Source organism: Euprymna scolopes, chromosome 8 (assembly GCF_053919585.1).
Source record: "Euprymna scolopes isolate OS-2025 chromosome 8, ASM5391958v1, whole genome shotgun sequence".
Classification (NCBI taxonomy): Eukaryota; Metazoa; Mollusca; class Cephalopoda; order Sepiida; family Sepiolidae; genus Euprymna; species Euprymna scolopes.
Window position 1 is genome coordinate 108,967,837 of NC_136489.1, and position 23,099 is coordinate 108,990,935.

Here is a 23,099-nt window from a genome sequence, read left to right on the forward strand (position 1 = left end):
GTTGTTTACATGTATTGTTAATTATTTATTTTTGTTTACATATGTTCTTCATTATTTTTTGTTGTTTACATACATAGTTCATTATTTAGTGTTGTTTACACCTATTATTCATTATTTATGTTTGTTTCCATCTATTCTTAATAATTTATTATTGTTTACTTATATTGTTCATTATTTATTGTTGTTTACATACATTTTTCATTATTTATTGTTGTTTACGTATATTGTTCATTATTTACTGTTGTTTATATACATTTTTAATTATTTATTGTTGTTTACATATATTGCTCATTATTTATTGTTGTTTACATATATTGTTAATTATTTATTGTTGTTTACATGTATTGTCCATTATTTAGTGGTGTTTACGTATATTGTTCATTATTTAGTGTTGTTTACCTATATTGTACATTATTTATTGTTGTTTACATGTATTGTTTATTATTTATCGTTGTTTACATATATTGTTAATAATTTAGTGGTGTTTTTATATATTGTTCATTTTTTATTGTTGATTAGATATATTCTTCAGTATTTATTGTTGTTTACATATATTCTTCATTTTTATTGTCGTTTAATACATTGTTAATTATTTCTTGTGGTTTACATATTTTCTTCATTATTAATTGATGTTTATATATATAGTTTATCATTTATTTTTGTTTACATATATTGTCCATTATTAAGTGTTGTTAAAATATATTGTTTATTATTTACTGTTGTTTGCATTTGTTGTTCATAATTTATTGTTGTTTACATATATTGCTAATTATGTATTGTTGTTTATATATATGGATGATTATTTATTGTTGTTCACATATATTGTTCATTATTTATATTTGTTTACATATATTGTTCATTATTTATAGTTGTTGATGTATATTCTGCATTATTTATTGTTGTTTACTACATTGTTCATTATTGGTGTTTACATATATTCTTCATTATTTATAATTGTTTTCATATATTCTTCATTACTTATTGTTGTTTACATATATTGTACATTATTTATTGGTTTACATGTATTTTTTTTATTATTTAGTGCTGTTTACTAATATTCTTCATAATTAAGTGGTGTTTCACATATATTGTACATTATTTTTGTTAAGATATATTGTTCATTATGTTATATTTGTTTACATATATTGTTCATTATAAATTGTTTATATATATTGTTCATTATTTATTGTTATTTACATATATTCTTTATTTTTTATTGTTGTTTACTAGATTGTTCATTATTTATTGTTGTTTAGATATTTATTCATTATTTATTTTTGTTTATATATTGTTCATCATTTATATTTGTTTACATATATTTTACATTATTAGTGTGGTGTTAATATATTGTTTATTATTTATTGTTGTTTACATATGTTGTTCATAATGTATATAGGTTTTATTTGTTGTTCATTATTTATTGTTGTTTACGTATATTGCTCATAATTTATTGTTTTTATACATATTGTTTATCATTTATTGTTGTTTACATATATTGTTCATTATTTATATTTGTTTGCATACATTGGGTATTATTTATTGTTGTTGATATATATTCTACATTAGTTATTGTTGTTTACTACATTGTTCATTATTTATTGTTGTTTACATACATTGTTCATTATTTTTTGGTGTTTACATATATTGTTCATTATTTATTGTTGTTTACATAAATTGTTCATTATCTATTGTTGTTTACATGTATTGTTTATTATTTATTCTTGTTTAGTCATATTCGTCATAACCTAGTGTTTTTACATATATTGTACTTAATTTATTTTTGTTTACATATATGCTCATTGTTTTATATTTGTTTACATATATTGTTCATTATTTATTGTTTATATATACATATATATATTGTTCATTATTTATTGTTGTATTCACATATATTCTTCATTTTTTGTGGTTTTTTACTACATTGTTCATTATTTATTGTTGTTTACATATTTTTTCATTATTTATTGTTGTTTATATATATTGTTCATCATTTATATTTGTTTACATATATTGTACATTGTTTAGTGCTGTTTTAATATATTGTTTATTATTTATTGTTGTTTACATATGGTGGTTATCATTTATATTTGTTTACATATATCGTTCATTATTTATTGTTGTTTGTATATATTGTTCATTATTTAATGTAGTTTATAAATATATTGTAAATTATTTATTGTTGTTTACATATATTGTTCATTATTTATATTTATTTACATATATTGTTCATTATTTATTGCTGTTTACATATAATTTTAATCGTTTTTGTTCTCTACATATATTGTTCATTATTTATTGTTGTTTACATATATAGTTCATTATTTATTGTTGTTTACATATATTGTCTATTATTTATTGTTGTTTACATATAATTTTTAATAGTTTTTTTGTTTACATATGTTGTTCATTATTTATTGTTGTTTACATATATATTATTTAATAGTTTTTGTTGTTTACATATATTGCTCATTATTTATTGTTGTTTACATATATAGTTCATTATTTATTGTTTTTACATATATTGTTCGTCATTTATTGTTGTTTACATATATATTATTTATTTTTGTTTCCATGCTTAAATAACTACATTTGCTTGTATGATCACATAGATCCCTATCTAGAAATATGTAAACGCATGAATAACTTTTCACAGTTGTGTAGCATATATGTGTATTTTTGTAGTGCTGATACATACGTAATTATTATTAGTTGTGCAGAAAAAGTTGTGTAGAAACATGTCTATTTAGGTCGCGGAAATATACTATCACAGGATGACTTCAGTTTACGCTTATTATCATCACTTTTTTTTCGTTATAAATCTGACCCCTATCGCAGAGGCAGCTTACTTTACATTCTTGGGTAAAATTTGCGTAAGCATGAATTATTACTGCATACCTGTATTAAAAAGTATTAATATTCATCGAAGACACAGCAATTAGACATTTTTTCAGGAAATTATATATATATATATATATATATATATATATATATATATTATACATATTTGTTTACATTTATTTACATATTTATATACATATATAAACGCTTGAAAAAATAGTACCAGAGTATCATAATTCAGCTGTCTTTTTCACTAACCCTAAACTTCATAAATTACCGAAAATATTCAGCAACATACTGGCACACCTCCCATTTGAAGACACGGAAAACACCGAGGCATCGATTACCGAACCCACAGGCATATATCACATTGCTATGGCTATCACGATCCAGCCACCTTGCAGACCTATCGTCTCGTTCACCAGGACCCTCACAGAGAACATTTCGGGATACATTGCCAGTATCAACCCATTGCTGCCAAACATATTCAGTTATATTAAAGACACGTCACTCTTCCTGCAAATCCTACACGACATCGGTAACTTACCAAAGAATGCAATACTCGTCACAATGGATGTCTCCTCTCTCTATTTGAATAATCTACACGAGGAAGGAATATCCGCGTGGAGGAGTTTTTTTGCAAACCCAGAGACACCCACATCACAAACATATGCAGCATTATTGAGAACATTCTAACACATAACAATTTTACATTCAACAACCACCAATTTTTACAAATAAATGGCACAGCCATGGGAACTAAAATGGTTCCAAGCTATACCAACGTCTTCAGTTTCGGCTCGACTTCCAGATCGTCATTACCAGGAAGCCACACTATATTGGTTATTTTACCGCAGTTTTAGAGAATTATGTTAGTAATGTCATACATGATTCGGGAATTTGGATCACATGATGATATTGGTAAATATGGCCGTAAACTCTCAACATAAGTTGGAAAACCGTTGCTCAATACGACAAGGTCCTTTAAGAAGGTTGATTGAGTAGGCATCAGGAATAAAATCAGATAATGAAGTAATCATGAAGTAATATTTGTTTTCTATTGCGAAACAAAAACAACTAACGCTACTTAATTGTTCGAAGCACAGTTGAAGCAATATTTCCACACTCTCCTTAGTAGATCAGTTGTATTTGTGCAGCTGGCATTAACAGAGAGCAACTTGCATTCCCCATCTTTATCCGACATAGGTTCATTACAAAAAGACAAAATATATAGAAACTGGTTAGACGTGCAAGAATGAAACAGGCAAAGCCACGAGGACGCATAATGAAATCACCAGAAAATGCGTTGTGTCGCCGAAATTAGGAGCTCGCATTTCTGGAAAATCAAAACAGTGTAATAAATAATAAGGGACTAACAATTCTTGCATACTCTAACACTCATGGGATTGTCATCACGATCACCAAGAAGACTAACGTTTTTACTACACATTAGATACGACAAACTACCCCCTCCAATGTTTATTATTATGGACGTCAGCCACACTATGTGACCTTAAATTACCCATATTATATATTACACACATAATATTAAAAAAAACTTAGATATTTTAGTCCTGTTATAATGTAAACAAAAGCTCCGTTTATTGTGTCCTATTTTTTATGAAGACACATGTCTCTAATGTCATGTTACCAGGTTTACATAATTGTTGTATGAAAAATAAGTCACTCAAGTAATTTCTCATTAGCTCCGTTTCTTCCTTTGTCCAAATGTGTGCTTAATAAATCACCAGTTCATAGATACTAAACTTCTTACGATCTACAGTATAGATTTAGGCAAGCTACTTTTTACTGTAAATATCTTAACTGTAATCTCTGAAATTATATACTATGCACTGCACAAGCTAGTGCAGGAAAAGGACAGTAGTCTAACGTATATCTAGAGCCTTTGGATTTTTCTGGAACAAAATATTAAATCATATGGTATGTCTAAATTAATGTTTCATATAATCAAATATTTTCTAAACAATAAAAAATTCAGTTTGACCTTACCAGTAATACATTGCCATCATATGAATTCAAGGGCGCTACAGGGATCGATCTTGAACGTTTTATTATTCTGCATATTCTGGAATAAATTTCCTTAAGAATTCTGTCCTTGATAAGTACGATTGCTGATGACAAAAACGAGAGAATATATATCTAAATTAGAAAATAACACTTTCAATCTGTACATTGCAATATTTAATGTTGCCAAAACTATTTTCTTCAACAGTAGAAAGAAACCTTCTCAACGACTGATTGTTCTGACTAATAATACGCTACCTAAGAGATTTTCTGATTCAATTACTCGCTTTAACTTTCACAAGCAACAACAATACAAACAAATACACTGAAGCAATTTACAATGTTGCTCTAACAAATTTCCGTTTTCTTCCCGTGTTTGAAACTTACTCACACCTGAGAGTATCCTATACATGTTCAAAGCCACTATTCGATAATGTATAGCGTATTGTTGCCATACTTGAGTTGGATAATCTGCCACTCGTAAGTCGCTGTTAGACAAAGCTTAAATATTGTCTTCACCTAATCGGTCCTGCACTACCCACCGAACTTTAACCTCTCTTCCATCGCCGACATATTGCTTACATGTAATTATTTTACAAGTACTTTAATATGATGTACTTCGAAGAACGCAAAGTACTGTTAGTCCTCGATGCAAATGCACCGATTTATCTGGCAAACTTTCTACTCCTACAATGTGCATCTCTAGATGCAGTAATTCTATTATATTTTCTCCTCGAACGCTTAAGCTTTAAAATTCCTTCCTGCGTCCGTGAATCCCTGACTGCACTGAGATGGAGAAGGTCAAGGGATATGTGAACAGAAATCTTAATGATAAACTCCCTAGATAATGTCACTTTTTTTTACACAGTGATCACCACTTATCAAGGCCCGGAAGCCACTCAGGGATAAGGGTTATTGCAAGTACGTTACGTTAGTGTGGAGATTTGCTTAAGTGTTTACTTAAGGGGGCGGTTCATTAGGAATTTGTTTAATTTGGACTTGTAGACATCCAAGTTGTAGTCCGGAGGGAAGCAGGCAGACGGAACAGAGTTCAACAGGCGTGCAGTTCTAAGAAAGAAGTTTTGTTCATGGAATCCGCGTTTTGATTTAGGCACAAATATAGAGTGGGGGAAATTTTTCACAGTGGATTCAGCTAGACGGGTGTTTTTCGTGAAAGATTGGCGAGGGGGGACCAGAGATTGGAGTTCAGACGAGCACCTGCCATGAAAATAACGATAAAACAAGGATAGGCTCGCAACGTCTCTTCTGTGGGAGAGAGGTTGCAGGGTAGAGAAAAGGGCATCCCCCACTAAGCCACGAAGTCTATTTTGTACTCTGTCAAGGCAGGATAGACTGTGTTTAGCAGCTCCTGCCCAGATATGGCAACAGTATTCCATCCTTGGACGTACTTGGCTTTTATATAGATAGAGAATTGCATCAGTAGTGAGATATCTTCTGGAGCGGTAGGAGGATCCCACCATCTTTCCAGCGACCGTGGTAACAGACTTAATGTACGTGTTCCATTTCAGATCAGGAATAAAGGTCAAACCCAGAAGCTTGTCAAAACACGGGGCCTCACCCAGACGAGAGCCATCCATCACAATTGATGCCAGCTGGGGATCAGAGCGTTGATGATGTAAGGATAGGAGTTTGGTTTTGGATGCATTAAAGGTAACCAACCACATCTTCCCCCACTGAACCACGCGCTCGAGATCAGAAGAGAGAGAATCAGAGAGAACTTTGTCATTTACAGCCTTTGATGTGTTGCCGTAGAGTGTCGTGTCATCAGCATAGATGTCAACGAATGATTTTAGTATGTGTTTAGGGAGGTCATTGATGTAGATCAGGAAGAGAGTTGGGCCCAGGATTGACCCCTGAGGGACTCCAGCACTTATATTGCAGGCCTCCGATTTTTGTCAATCTACAACTACTCTTATGAGCCTATCAGAGAGAAATGATTTAATGATTGAGAAAACATTTCCAGTTATACCGTAGCTGGAAATCTTGTGAACTAGACCCTTATGCCATACCTTGTCGAAGGCCTTTGATATGTCAAGAGCAATTGCCCTAGAAAGGAAGCCTTTGTTAAGAGATTCACTAATCCTGTGAGATATAACCGTCCACACATCTGCGGTAGATCTTTCAGAGCGGAAACCATATTGTGTGTCACTAAGAAAGTTATTCTTGCTGAGGTGGTTGACTATTTCTCTATTTAATATGGATTCCAGCAACTTACTAATAACACACAGGAGACTTATTGGTCTGTACTGAGAGGGAGAGAACTTATCACCTGAATTCTTAAATACAGGGCAAACTGATGAGGTCTTCCAGGGAGTCGAAAAGCACTTCTCATTAAGGCAGCGCTTAAATAGTTTCGTACGTATGGGAGCAAGTTCTGGGTGAAGCTTTTTTAACACTATAATTTGGATGCCATCAGGGCCAGTTGCTTTACTGGAATCTAGGTTCTTTATTAGCTTGGCGACCTCATGCACGGATATGTGTATGTTACCTAGCTTGTTCTATGTTATAGGAGGAAATATGGGGAGTTGATGGCCTTCGTCGCATAGGGTAGAATTAGCTGCAAAGTTCTTTGCAAATAGTTTGGCCTTGTCTGACGCTGACGAGATGACCTCTGGTCCATTGATAATGGTTGGGATAGAACGCACACTTCTGTTCAGGATCCTATTTGTTATTTGCCAAAACTGGTGGGATCCAAGCCGCTGATCAGCTACCTTGGATTTAACAGTCACTGTTTATATGGTAGCAAATATTAGCACCTAACGTCTAAGTGGCGTTATGCATTGTTTAGTGTTAAATAACAGTGACACATGTGGCAACGGTATTCACTTTTACAGGGGCTCGACAATATTTTTCGTATACTTTGAAAAAAGTACTTCAAGGCGGTTACTAGTTCCAAAAGCTTTTGAGATTGTAAGTACGTAGTCGAGGAGTGCAAATTCTCTACCTGTGTAATTTTAGTTTGGTTGTGATAATTTTATTATTTTGTGACTTTTGTGAACACATGCGCGACACTATTTTTCGGCCATGAAAAAAAATCTTAATTTATTAAGAGCTATTTTCATGTATATGTTACTGTATGCAAATTCTCTGCTTGTACACTTAGCTGTCATCATTAGAATCAATTATCTGTTCTATTCTACTGGCAAAACAATAAAGCTTAATGAGGAAAAATGCCTTCGAAAGAAGTCGATTGTTTGGACCGGAAGAAGCGGGAAGATATTCTTAGCATCAGAATGGCGACATGGATTTGAAGCTGTCGAAATCAACGGTCGAATACATGCTGAAAACAAACTGCAAGCTGAAAAAAGAGAGGACGAAAAAGATCAATGGGCAAGATGACTGAAAGGAGAATGAAGAGAACTGTGACAGGGCTTTTGACATCTGGAGAATAAGTTACAGCTAGGAAAGTGAAGTAGAAATGTGATTTAAATGTAAACGTCCGAACAGTACAAAAAACGCTACATATGATTTGTTTGAAGTATGTAAAGTATAAGACAAATAAACTAACAAAGAATGACAAACGAGCAAGATTGCAATCTGCTAAAAGGTCGTTAACAAAGCATGTTGAATTTAAGAAGGTTATATTTACTGATAAGAAGCGTTTCATGTTTGATGACCTAGATGGATGGTGTGCTTGATCGAAAAGGGTTGAGTCGTTTGTACTGAACAAACGACAGATGATTGGAGGAGGAGTTATGGTTTGGGGTATGATTTTTGCTAATGAAAATATACGGTTGGAGTGGCTGAAAGGACGACAGAACAGCGAAGCTACAAACAGTTTTTGGACGAGAAAACCCTGCCAAAGATAAAAATAGAGATGGGGTATGATTTCCTTCTCCAGCAAGACAATTGCAGCATCCATGTGTCAAAACCCATGAAAAAATGGATGGCCAAAGTGAATATGACTACTTTGGAATGGCCTGCAAAAAGCTCAGATCTATATTTAATAGAAGATATTTGGGAAATGCTTGCGCAACTTGTCTATGGTTGATATGAAATAACGAAAGAGGCCCAACTATGGGAACGAATACTAGATGCAAAAACAACTAATAGGAACACCTAGAGATGTTATTGTGCATATGTTTGATCATTATAAAGAGAGATTGATAAAAGGTGTTGAGAAGAAAGATTGTATTACAGACTCTACCCAGTTTTTCAAAGATGTCCGGAAAATAATGTCGCGTATGTTTTGTAGAAAATGATGAAAATTAAATATTTTTCCTCATCTAATCGATTTTCTTCCATTTTTATTACAGGCATTGTCTTTATATGTTTATGCTATTCTATTGAAGGAATTTCGCCACTCTATGGTACTAGGAAAGTCGAATACTAAAGTGCTGGAAAAATATTGTCGGGCCACTGTAGGACGTATTATGAAGGTATAAGATTGTGCCATGAGTAAAATATATTCTTTAACCGTAGAATGATCCAACTATTTCGTCCACGTTTTACAACTTTGTTAATGTAAGTCTCCCATTTCAAGTCAGTGGTGAAATTTAATACATGAATATTGTCTTGAGAGGCGAGACATTCATTTCTCCTGTGATAGAATATTTGTTTTGGATGCATTAAGATTAATCAGCAACTGCATACTGTTTTGCAAAACGTAAGACGATAGAGACTAATACAGATCTCGATCAGTGTTGAGATTTTATATCTTACTGTAGATGGTAGTGTTTTGTGCATAAATGTCGACAAATAATCTTATAACCTTATTTGAGAGACCGTTGATAAAAAAACAAGATAGGAGTTGGGTTCAGGATAGATGATTGGGGCTTGGAGCATTGGCACCATAAGGCTTCCAGCATCGATGACATAAACTAATGACTTCTGCACCCATAATATCTATTCCTAGAAACCAATTTGAGAGAAAGAATTTCATCGTAAAGTCAGCTTTTTTAAATATTTCGTAGCTAAAAATTTTGTTAATGGACTTTTATGCTAAAACCTCTCGGATGCCTTTAATATGTGATTAGCTCCGGCTTATTAGATAAATTCCTTATCAATAGATTAAATAATCCTGTTGAATATCACAGTCAGCACACAACCTGCAAATATCACAGTACGTAAACTATCTTACTTGTCATTTACTTGGTTGCTTTTATTTTGTTGAGGTAGTTCACAACTTATATATTTATTACAAATTCGAAAAAAATATTCATGACGCACAGACAACCAGTTAAACTGTACTGTGAGAAAAGAAGAATTAATCTCAGGTATTTTAAATAGTAGGGGGATTAACACATAATTTCAAGATGCTGGAGATCATTTTTCAGTCGTCAGGGTTTGAAAAGATTTGTAAAAATTGGAGCTAGTCCTTATTACTATTTTCTAGAACAATTATAGGAATGTGGTCAGATCCAGTCGTTTTGATAAAATCAATATTCTTGACAATATTGTATTATGTAAGGAACGTATACTCATGTCGCCCAGATTATCTCCGGTCCAGGGAGGAGATTCAGGAGATATACGGCCTCCATCGCATAGAGTGAAGTCTAATGTAAAGATCTTAACAAAGAGTTTTGCTTTGTCAAATGCTGACGAAACCTTAGTCTTGTTGATAATACATGGACTAGATGAGACGCATGGCTCTAAAATTTTCTCTGGTTGTAGCTAGTTGGGGTTTTACTATAAATGCTTAATACGTTGGGATTAGGCATATTCAATGGATGGGATAAACCGATTGTAAGAGAAGATCAGCATATCGGGAATTACTTGTTTTTGCAAACGTTAGGCGTTGTAGATCTCAGTTCGACATACAATAACATAAGACCAATAAGCTATAAAACAAAAGCATATCAGATTGTTACGTATTACCAAGCTGTCTTAGATTACATGTAAAAAAACTGAGTGTAATACTACTTTCTGTTTAACATTTTAACATATGATTAAGATGGTATCCTGCTTCAGAAAAGTACACATTTTTTTGTATTATTTTTATATAGCAAATTTATAATGTACTTACAAGTTTCAAGGAAAATCTATAGAAAGTTATATACGGTCTTTCGTTATAATCGTATGTTAGGAAACCCTGAATTCAAACACACGCACACACACTATCAACACCCACACACAAATATATATTTAATAATATACACACAAATATGTACACAGAAACTTTAACTAGATGCAATAAGATAAAAATATAAATAGGTAACTGAAATAAAATAAATTTATTCATGTTCGTGTGAATAAATCTTTAAATGTTACCTGATTTAATGGAGCATTGTAATTCTTCGGAATAATGCATTTTTTAATGCAATTATGTAAATGCTCATATCTGAAAGATGTAAAATACAATGCAAATTATATCTCTTTTATAAGCAGCCAAACTCGTCATAGAAGAGAAAACATTTAAATGCATCCAAATTGCGTAAAAGTATAGACGATTGTCGATTATGTTCACGTAATTACCATGGACTATATTCGGTGGACGCACAATTAAGCTAATGATTCGCAATAGATTTGATCCGATGTATTTGTAACAATTAGTAAAATGGGAAATGAAGGCGGAATTTGGTGATGATGTTGGCTTAAATTCTAACAAATATCCAGTTTATATAAATGAACTTGACTCAACGGTAATAGATATTAAGATTTTTTTCAATGCTTTTAATCTTAAGGTTAAATGCGCGTTTCTGAAATAGATTTGTTCGACTGAAACAAATTCTATTAATACTGAACAATAAGAAATTATTGTGAGTAGGCAACAGTTACAAGATTTCTCTCTAAGTGGCAGGGTGATATTGTTTATATTACATTAAGATTTTCCCAAATTGTTAAGATCAAATATAACAATAAACAGAAGGCAATTCCCGAATCATGAGTTTTAAGGAAATAAGCAATTGGAGGGGAATATTACCCAGTATCTAAATAGTTCTTTATGAATTGATATAATTTGATGCTAGTCGGGTGGGTCGTAAGTATTTTCTTTATATACAGTAAGTGTGTTAGAACACATTCCCTGAGAATACGTGTTAAACTCAATGCATAAAGTATCTTTTTACGAATATCCAACATGGTATAGAGTTTTAAATACAGTACAAAGTACAGAGTGGAACGATTAAATTGTCTCCCTAGAAAAGCCGCCATTATTTCATTTTCGTTTATGAAAATCAGGTTTGATTTTTGTTGCAGATCCTCTACTCGTTGGCCAGTTGTGTACAAATCCTAAGAGCTATAGATGTTTGAAAGTGACACAATGTTCAACGAGCAAGATCGGAGATGCGCCACTGTACAACACGTACTCTCTACATATCCTAGTTATAATGAGAGGATTTTGCCAGCAGTCTCCAAATTTAAATTTGGACGGTTCAACGCTTAAGGGCCCAGTTCAACGAATTTCTGGCCACGATAACGGTCTTTGGAGTGGTTTCAAGTGAGGGTTCCATCATGCCACTTCACATCTTCGAAGTCGGCTTGAAAGTCAATGTTAAAGTGTACTTAGATGTGCTTATGAGTGTGGTTATCGCCTGGTGCAATCAAGTGGCCACTTACCAATCCTGGGTGTGGCAGTAGGAGTCAATGCCGGCCCACAAGTCCAAAGAGCCATAGTCTTGACTTTAAAAGGAGTGCTACGATTTGTATCCTTCTCTAACCGGCCCCCTCCTTCTCCGACCTGAATCTGCTTGACTACTTCGCTTAGTCATACGTAAGGAACATCATCAACATTGCCCCCCCACAACACCAATACCAGCAGGATCGCCGTCATTCCCCAAGTATTCTCCTAGTTCCCGCCGGCGTTAATGAAAAAGGCATGCTCTCAGCGTCGGACCCGTAACGAGGCGGAGATTGAGGGAGAAGTCGGATATATGTAATGAATTCTAGGTCTACTACATATATAGTTACCTAAATTGATTTTTTTCCATTAAAAGTTTCAAAATAAAGCTCTAGTGGTGTTTTCCTTAGCACGGCAAATTTATTGTTCCACCCTGTATATGAGATTTAAAAAAAAATAAAACTTTTTATGAACCCTGTTACAGAGGTTAATCTATCAGACAACATTGTTCATTGAATCTACGTTAAGTTTAGGCACAGGTAAAGAGTGGGGGGAAATTATTGATAGTGTTTTAAGCTACACGAGTGTTTTCCGTGAAAGTCAGAATGGGAGGGAACATGGTACGCTAATCCGCACTAGAGCAGCACTGTCTAAATTCAAAGTTTAGTCAGAGAGAAATTTAGCATTTCCGATGTTATAAAATCTCGCAAGAATTATGCACGATTAAAAGATTTTAACGGGGGGATGGAACGCGATGTAGGGGCTATTAATTTGTGGATCACTTATTCCGATATATATATATATATATATATATGTATATGTATATGTCTATATATGTATGTATATATAAGGGCGAATTAACTCTTTTTCTGGGTCAACGGCCAACTAGCACCGTGTATATTTGTGTGTGTGTATATGTGTATTGGGGTGGAGAGGGCTCCCGTAAGCCGTGATGAAGGCAACCTTTCTAGGAGAAGCAAATCTCTGATTTAAAAACCATAAAGCGGAAGACCATTACCCGCATTAAGCTGGTCTGCAGTTTAATTTGTTGCTGGCTATCTTGCTCTTGCTTGTTGCTGGATCTCAACATTTTTAACCGAGAGAGAGAGAGAGAGAGAGAGAGAGAGAGAGAGAGAGAGACAGCTGTCGTACAAAGCTAAGACTCTGTAACATCATATTTGTATAGATACTTCCTCAGGCATTTGGGCTCATGGATTTTAAATGTCTGAGGGAGTGGCACTCGTCTGACAAGACGTTGCAATCATATATATATATATATATATATATATATATATATATATATATATATATGTATATTCTGTACAAATATCACGTAGAAAATTTCTAGCTATTAGTGGAGTAAGATTTTGCGCTTTATTAATTATAGTGTTTGTAGATGAGTATTGTAAGTTAAAAGATCTGAACCACATATTTTATGTACGACATTTAGTCCTCTTTGCATATCTCACGTCGTGTGCACATATAAAGACAAAAACGAGGATATAAGTTAAAAGATTCCTTCTCAAACCCAAAATGGCAATCACCGGAAGAGGTTATCAAGAAAAATAATCGCAATATAAACCCATGAAAATGACTTCTTTTTTTTTTAACTCCACAGATTAGCGACGCGATAGAAACAAGGAATTTGAAATCTCGGTGTTGAAGATGTGAAAATAGGAAAGCAGTTGAAAAATAGAAAATATGTCCATCTCGATGAAGAGAAATAGAGTAAGAGGAAAGAGTAGGGATAAAGGAAATGAGAGACTGAAAATAGAAGTCGATAGAGCGTTTAGTAGTTAAACGCAGTAAAAACAAAGACTGCTGCTTTAAACTGATGTAATAATAGTTATAAAGCTCGATCAAGGTTTACTTAGCTAATATTTAGAAGTTAAAACATAAATAGTGTAAGAATTGAAATTAATCTGACGTACCGGGGGTGGGCCAGAGGGAAGAAAAGACACTGAACTGCTGTTTTGCCATTACGGAGAAACTGGGTGTCTATTTCCTACTAAGTTAAATAGACATTCTAATCTCGTATGAAATCACGTTGGAATTCTCGCCACTAAGAGTTAGGATGTATAAAACGAGTTGTTTCACTACGGGTTAGTGATTAGTTAAGAAGCTAGTTACCTAGCTTGCTAGTCTGTTGGCGTCTCTTAGACTGATTACCGCGTTACTCTTATTCGGCAAACGTTACCAGTTAATTGTTACCTTTACAAGGAAAGAAAAGACTGCTTGTAAGCAACGTCACGATTTCGTTGCAAGCCCTTACTTCCTTTTCTTACCCCCCTCTTCTTGTTGGTGAAATAATCCCGACAATAGTTAAATCGAATAAAGGAACAGCAAGGACAATCTTCTCACAACACACACATGTTTCAATCAAATCGATTTCATATTATATCTGTATACTTATTGTTGTCATTAATATGTATTTTGGATGTTAACTATTGCTTCATGTATTGCTGCTCAACTACAAAAGAATCTCGATAGAGCTCATAACGAGTCGAATAAAACTTGTGTTAGATATCCAGAACAGAAAGAGACCAGCATATGACGTTGTCATCGTGCATAATGCAATAACAATATACGCTTCGGTAAGAACCCGACAGAAATAGCATGATGGAATATGAAGTTGGATTTTAATGAAAGTAGTAAACAATATTAGTAAAAATGATTACAAAGAAACAGTAAGAAAAAACGTTAATAGCTTCAGAATGTTGCATATAGTTGCTTAATTTTCACTGAATTAATTTTGCAAATTTTCCCAGCTAATTCGTAAACATGGCGTTATTACTTTTAGTTTTTTTCTTTCTGTTAATACATGTATATTTTTATTATTTTTTTACACAACCACAGGGAGACATTTATATTGAAAATCATGCATTTACATCTTTTCTTAAAAAAATCAGGAAATGATAATGATACATATTAAGCATATTATTGATCTTACCAGCTTCATTTACATGCGTTATTGGCCAATATGATCCCCCAGTACAGTGGATATATCTCTCGAGGTTAATTAAGTGACATCGGAATTCACATCTTCGCTAATACAACTCCACTTTTATCTCTGTACGTGATAAGCTACAATAAATGCCTTGTAGATCTGACACAACGGAATATTTTCTTGTGTTAATTTATGTTAAGTTACAACAATGTGTCATCTAGCCAAGGTTCCAAGAACGATCCCATAAATATAAAGCCAAACTGATCTTTATTTTAAGTAGAGGGCTGCCGTCATTTTAAAGGTTTAAGTTCAATTCTTGCTGCTTCTACGAATTAAGTAGCAAACCTATCCTTAATGATACCAGCGTACATTACTCATCTGCTTTTTTTTTTTACTCAACATTGAATGACTGTCCGTCATCTGCTAAAAATTATTTTATCTACAGTCACAATCGTTTGGTTTGCAATAATACAGGATGACTAAAAAAAACACCGGGCCCAACTCTAATTAGGCCTCGTTTCTTAGTGTTTTGTCCTATTTAAATGAAACCTTGGTCATAACTAGTTTATTATATTCAAAACCTCACATCAAAAGACAAGGGTCTTTGGTCTTTTTTTCTTTTTTTCTCCGTTCTACATCATATGTTCTAGATGGCCTCTTTTGGGGGGGGGTCACCCTGTATGATTGACCTCACTATATACGTCAGCGTTGGTGGTTTTTCGATGTTTCGCTCTTCTTACATAAGAGGAAGGTTTCATCCAAATATGGCGAATGCGACATCCTAGCTAGTTTTATTAAAATCTATCAGCAAATAAATACAATAATCAATTATATATAACAAATAAAATAACACAGGTCATCATAAAGATATAGCGTGGTTCCAGGTAAAGATTTCACTGGATATCTCACACTGTTTGTGGACGCTTTTACTCGTCACCGATAATAGATGCCGGCATTCTCCCCTCGGGTTAAAAAGTTGCTATTTATGAGCATCGAAACGTCTGTTATTACTCTTGTCTCGTCAGAGAAAACAGATTGTTTTTAATTTCCAATTTTCAGTACGTAATATCATGCTGCCCCAAGATCCACTTCTCGTGCCTTTTTATGTAGAATATGTTTTATTCCTTTCGATCTGAGCGAGTAATTGACTCATTAATTTAAAGTTTGCATAGAAAATAAAATATTAATAGATTTTATAATATAAAAAAAATCTAAACAAGACACACATGTAACATTATTTTAATTATAAATTTTATTGTTTAATCAACTATCATAGTTATTAATCATTAAGTTTATATGCTATAACATAAAATTACTTTCTTTTTTAACTAATGTAACTGAGGAGTTTTTCATGCGTGATAAAATAATATAGGATTTATTTTATCACGCATGAAAAAATCCTCAGTAATCCAGCGTCTCTGCTGTAAACCATGCATACATTAAATGATTGTTGATTTTTAATGTATTTGCGCCGGGAAACCCCCGGTTTATCTATAATTGTTCTACATATTTATTTTCCAATTTAACTACTTTTCTAACGTTGAGACGAATGACCATTTTTTAAATACCGTAATAAATTCTGGAGAAAATGTTGTCATTTCACGAAAAACCAGGAACAATGACTGCTACCCGTTGTATTTTATGTTTACATACGAGTTGGCATCATTGTCACTGATTAAGGCGAAGACGAATATGCACATCGCGTCGTTAGATGTTTGACTGGACATCAGGTAAAGGGGCCAAACATAATGCTTTCCACATGTCAAGAGCATTTAGACAAATAACTATTATATGCTTGTATTTATTAAGCCTTTAATCGTATAATATAAATGATTTCTCGTTTGAACTCTATTTAGAGACATTTATCTTATGTGAAGTTGCTATCTGCATATCAGATAGAATGGCGATCGCGAATGGCGTAATGATTTTAATAGATTCCATATCAAGTCCAACTGAAAATACACGGATAATACGTTTTATCAGCAATTCCACACAATGTTGGTGTCCGTCATCATATTACATTATTCTGACTAGAAAATCGAAATAATGGCCGGGAATGACGTGGAAATTTACAGTATTTCTCTCGATATAAAGTCAGTTATGCATGTATGTTTTAGTTTTGGAAAAATCTATAGGAATTGGAAATTAGAAAAATCAGAATATTTTTAGGTAATCTCTGAACGCATATACCATTCACTGGACAAAGCGGGAGAGGGCAGAGCGGTAGCTCTAGATATATCTAAGGCTTTTGACAGGGTATGGCATGAGTGTCTCCTCAGGAAGATTAGATCTTACGGTATCACTGGTAGAATACTTAACATAATTAAATCCTTCTTAGATAAGAGAAAAATCCAGGTTGTCCTCGACGGTCGTACGTCTAAACAATATGATATAAATGCGGGAGTGCCCCAGGGATCTATCCTTGGTCCTCTGCTGTTCCTGATATTCATAAATGACCTCCCCGACAAAATTGCCTCTGAGATGGGTATATATGCTGATGACACCACACTCTATAGCAGGCACGACAGGAAAACAAATGAACATATATCTAAAGTAATGGCAGAAACACTAGAGGATGACCTCAAATCAGTAGTGAAATGGGGACAAAAATGGATGGTAACGTTCAATGCCACCAAGACAAAACTGGTTTCATTCAATAATTACAAGAAACCTTCTCTACCACCTATAGCAATGGCCAACAACTCTTTAGCTGAGAGTACGTCTTTCAAGCTCCTTGGCCTAACGTTCACAGGAAACATGAGCTGGAACAATTATATCGAGGGCATTGCCAGGGCCGCTGCGAGGAAGGTGGGCTCTCTCTACCGTGCTAGAAAACTTCTAACACCCGAAAGTATCCTGTACCTCTATAAGGCCACTATTCGCCCATGTATGGAGTATTGCTGTCACATTTGGGCCGGTGCATCGGCTACTAGTCTCTCGCTCCTTGACAGGGTTCAAAAGAGAGTCGCAAATCTGATAGGCCCTAAACTGGCATCAAAACTTCAGCCTCTGTCCCATCGTCGAAACGTTGCATCCCTCTGCCTGTTCTACAAGTATTATAATGGTGAATGCTCTGAAGAACTGCAAGCACTTGTGCCCTTACGACGTGAACACCCTCGACAGACCCGACAAGCTAAAAAATCCCACCCCCACACTGTAGAGATCCCTAGATGTAAAAAGATATTTCTACTCCAGTAGTTTCTTCCCCAGAACTGCTAGACTTTGGAATTCCATTCCAGGTCACTGCTTCCCCAACTGTACTGACATGCATAAGTTCAAGTGCAACGTGAACCAACATCTCGCTGCCCTAATCCCTACATAGTACCCCAGTAGATGTTTCCCCTGATAGTAGCCCCCTACATTAAAGTGGCAATGTGTCTTGTTTGGGGTGAAAAAATAATTAAAAAAAAAAAGGTATCGTCATTAGTATTGGGGGTCATTAAAAAAATGTACCTAGCTTTCGATGTCAAAAAAGAATATTTGAATTGTATGTATTTGCATGTTTTTGCTTTAAGTCATTTTTTTTGTTAATGAAAAAAATTATAAGTATTTATTGATTTTAATCTACCAGTAAAATTATCATCTGTAAATCAGAACAGAACAGCTGTGTTTGTTATATTTTCGAAAATATGGGTACCGATAATATGCGTTTTTACGGTATTTCGAGAATTAAAAAAAAACATAATCGGCTCTATAAAAAAATTATTTAAACGGAATCGGCATCGGAATGTAACTGTAGTTTGAAGTGGCAATTTAGAACAGTATTTTAAATAGTATCTGTTAAGCGGATAAATATTGAAATTTCCACTCTTTAATACTCTATAATAATATGCCTTGACCTATTCAATTTCAAAAGTAACCTATTAATGTAGATTGATTATATATATATATATATATATATATATACATATATATATAAAGACACATATATATATATATATATATGTGTGTGTGTGTGTGTTTGTATGTGTTTGTGTGTCCTTATATAAAAGGATAAAACGCACCTAATTAAGTGAAATGTATTCATGGCACAGTAATACTAGTTAATTAATTAATTACATTGTCGTATTATTCTTAGTATAATGAGCTATATTTGTTTTATATTTAAGAGAGTTAATAAGGCCGAACTCTAACTTTAAAACAACTGTACTATAAAACATCAGTTTTACTATATTTTACGTGGTTTGAAAGTTAATCAAGGTAACCCAAGGTAATATTGCTGTTTTGTTTATGGATCCAGTCCCAAATCAACTACTGTTAGATTTATGGCACTGCACAATTCAATAACTTTTAAGTAATATTTACTTAGCAAAGTTATCGACAGAAGTTTACTGTAAATTTTCTTGGATGTTTTATTGGAAAAAAAATATTAACTTTATTGCATTGATCCTGTTCTTTCCTCTTTTGTCATTTTATTTCAGATTGGATTTAAGATATGGATGCAAAAAATTAATAAAGGGGACGAAAATGTTGCTTAGTCTTATAGAGAGATTTTGCGGATCAGGGGAATTGTAGATATATATCATTATTGCTGCTAATCTTTTCTCAAATGAATCTATTCCCAGTTCTTTAAAAGCTAGTTTGAATCTTTGCTGAACAGATCATGGGGCCAGTTTGCTTAAAAGCACAGCGTTAAGCTACACTGAATATTCCGCGTTTCATCCACTCTAGGCTCTTCATGCTTATGCGCATAAGCCTGAAGAGTCCTAGAGTGGATGAAACGCGGAATATTCAGTGTAGCTTAATCGCCATATATATATATATATATATATATATATATATATATATATATTATATATATATTATATATATATTATATATATATATATATTTATATATATGTAATGTGTGTGCGCGAGCGCGTGTGTGCTTTGCTCAAGATTCAGTCGACTGCTTACTGTCCATCTTCATGAAAATGTAAACGGACTCTTGTTATCATAATATGTAGGAAACTAAAGACATCCCATTCGTTCGTTGCACAGTTAGGTGTTAACATGTACTAATACAGATTAATCAAATAATTACTAGATTTACTGTATAATATTTCTCTTAAATATCATGTCGAACCGGCTGGACATTTATAAAGCATGTATAATAGTGTAGGGTATACGCCATATTTAGAGTACGAAGAAATAAAAAAGATATTAATAACTACAATATCACATTTAATATATGAGTTTCGGTCTTAGTGAAACTGGGCATTGTTCTTCGTCTTTATAGGGTACAGCGAACTAATAATCAGAGGAGACATATGTTACACAGGAAGGGATTATAATGGATTACGTTTAGGACCGGATGTTACGGACGAACTTGACTAGTAAATATATATATATATATATATATATATATATATATATGTGTGTGTGTGTGTGTGTGTGTGTGTGTGTGTATGTGTGTGTGTGTGTGAAAGTTTGTGCTCAAAACAGTTGTATAAGGATCAATGCTCACAAGAAGAGAAATCGCAGATATTTATTGATCTTAATGTAGACAATTCTATATATTCCTCAAATGACATGTTTCTAAGTGAAATCTCAGAAAGTATAGCGAATGTTTTTTTCCTTATTGAATTGGATCCAATACATCTTACAAAAAATAAGAAAAACAAACAGTAGACAGTCTTACCTATTATTGCTGTACATCTGAAATATTTATAGCCTACGTCTAAGGTCAGTTGAGATCATTGGTCGATATTAAAGTTATTGCCGTAGACATTTATTCTTATATCCCTATGAATTATGCGCTCAAATGTTTTACTGTTCATTATCCGTAAGATTTTTCTGTCGAAATTGTAAGCGCGTGTCAGATATTAATTTTGTTCATTCCATTCAAAATTAGCTTTCTCTTTATTTGTCATCGCATATATATCGTATATATAGGGTTCGACGTCGTCACGCGTCAGTTTAGAATAATATTTTTGATTTCTTTTCTGAGAAGCCATCAAAACAATACAGTAACCGTGTCTAACACGGAAACGAAAGACTCATTACTTACGTAAGTATATCTTAATATATTGATTTTTTTTACTGCAGCCCTCTATATGTAAGGTAAATTAGCAGCGTCTGCACGCTCTGCGTATGAATTGTAAAGTTATTTGTTCGAAAAAATTTCCCTAATCATGATGCCACTAACTACAAAATACCTGCATTTTATACGTCAATGTTTAAGTCGAATAGATCCTTTATAGTTTTGATAAATTGAAACATATATGAGGCTCTGCACTTTAATTTTAATAATATTTTATTTAGTCCCACTTGAGAGTAATATTTCTGTTTGCTTTCGACTTCGAAACCGGATGAACTTTACCCTTTTATCCTCCTTACAACCTCTGTCCCAGAGAATATATGATGCTCTTTCACAATTTTTTTAAAGTTCTCGAGTGACTCGCAAAACATCATAACAAATATTAGTCTAGCTACAACCATTGTAAACATGTTTCCCTTATTTCTGTCTGTGTATAGATTTAAACGCAAATTTCTTTCATAACTTTTCCCCTCTCTGTGGAACTTAATAATTCGGGCCTGCTTTTCAACTGACTACAACATGGCTTATTTCAAGTCTTATGTAAAGAATTTCTTGGTAAGCCATCTTCTAAAAAATAATTGTATCTTGTCAATCAGTTGTTAGTCCCTATGTTTTCATTGCTTCTGAATTAAATTGATAATGTTTTGTGTTTAGTATATCCTAAAAACATCTATGACATATGCTTGAAGAACCCTGTCGTACGTTTTCTTGTAATCGATGAACGCTATGGCTACATCCATTTTTCTACTTTTTACATTATTTAGTATTATTTGGTTTCATATAGAGATCGTGAATTCCTCATAATATTTTGACCTTCTTCTGTTTCTCCAGAAAATCCACAATTATTGATGAAGTAGTAATTTTTTTCTCCCAGCTGTGATAGGTATTTATATTCATGACACCTTGTAAAATATTACTTTTATCGAACAATATGAATATACTAAATTTATTAGTAGTGACTGGATAAAAGGGAGTCTAAGAGGCTCTACGTAATGTATGCCGTAGTGTTGACCGAGTGGATATCAGTTTTGGTGATTGACAGAAAGATGATGATAACATGATTGGCTAGTGACAGGGTTTTGGTAATAAGTGCGTAAATAGTTGAAGGAGACATATAACCAAGTAAGCTAATTTTTATTTCATTCTCTGAAGATTGTAATGCTGGGTATGGGGCAGCCAAACTAGCTGCCAACATTACCCTGCTTTTTATTGAAACCAACCTAGAGCTCTTTTTAGTTCCCTTAAGTGCAATTGTCTGGATTTTTCTTGCACTTGGTTCACCAGGAATATTAATAAGGTAGGCTTCAGATTCTTCTTCATAAACCATGTAGCATAATAATGTGTGATTGATATCTCCCAGAGATTCCAGTTTCTTTTCATATCATAAATGAGACATTGGTATCGGTCTGTTTCTCTCTTTAAGCTTTGTTCGTACCTCAATCATTAGGGAACCTCACTTCAACCAAGGTTGCCTACCTCTCTGATTTATTCCATACAGATATGCTAGGTTTAAAAGCAGCATTTTCAAAGTAGATCGCTGTGGGGGATTACGTGGTCGTAATGAATGTTATATAAGTAATTCCCAACTGTTCTTTCGGGTGGATATTCCCAGGACTTGCTGCTACACTGGATGTTTAATTTTGTAGACCGTACACAAGGATGTTGTGAGGAGCAGTATCGTAACTGAGCAAATGTTCGATTGTATTCATTATAAAAGCAGTAAGAACGATTGGTGTAGCTAGAGTAAAC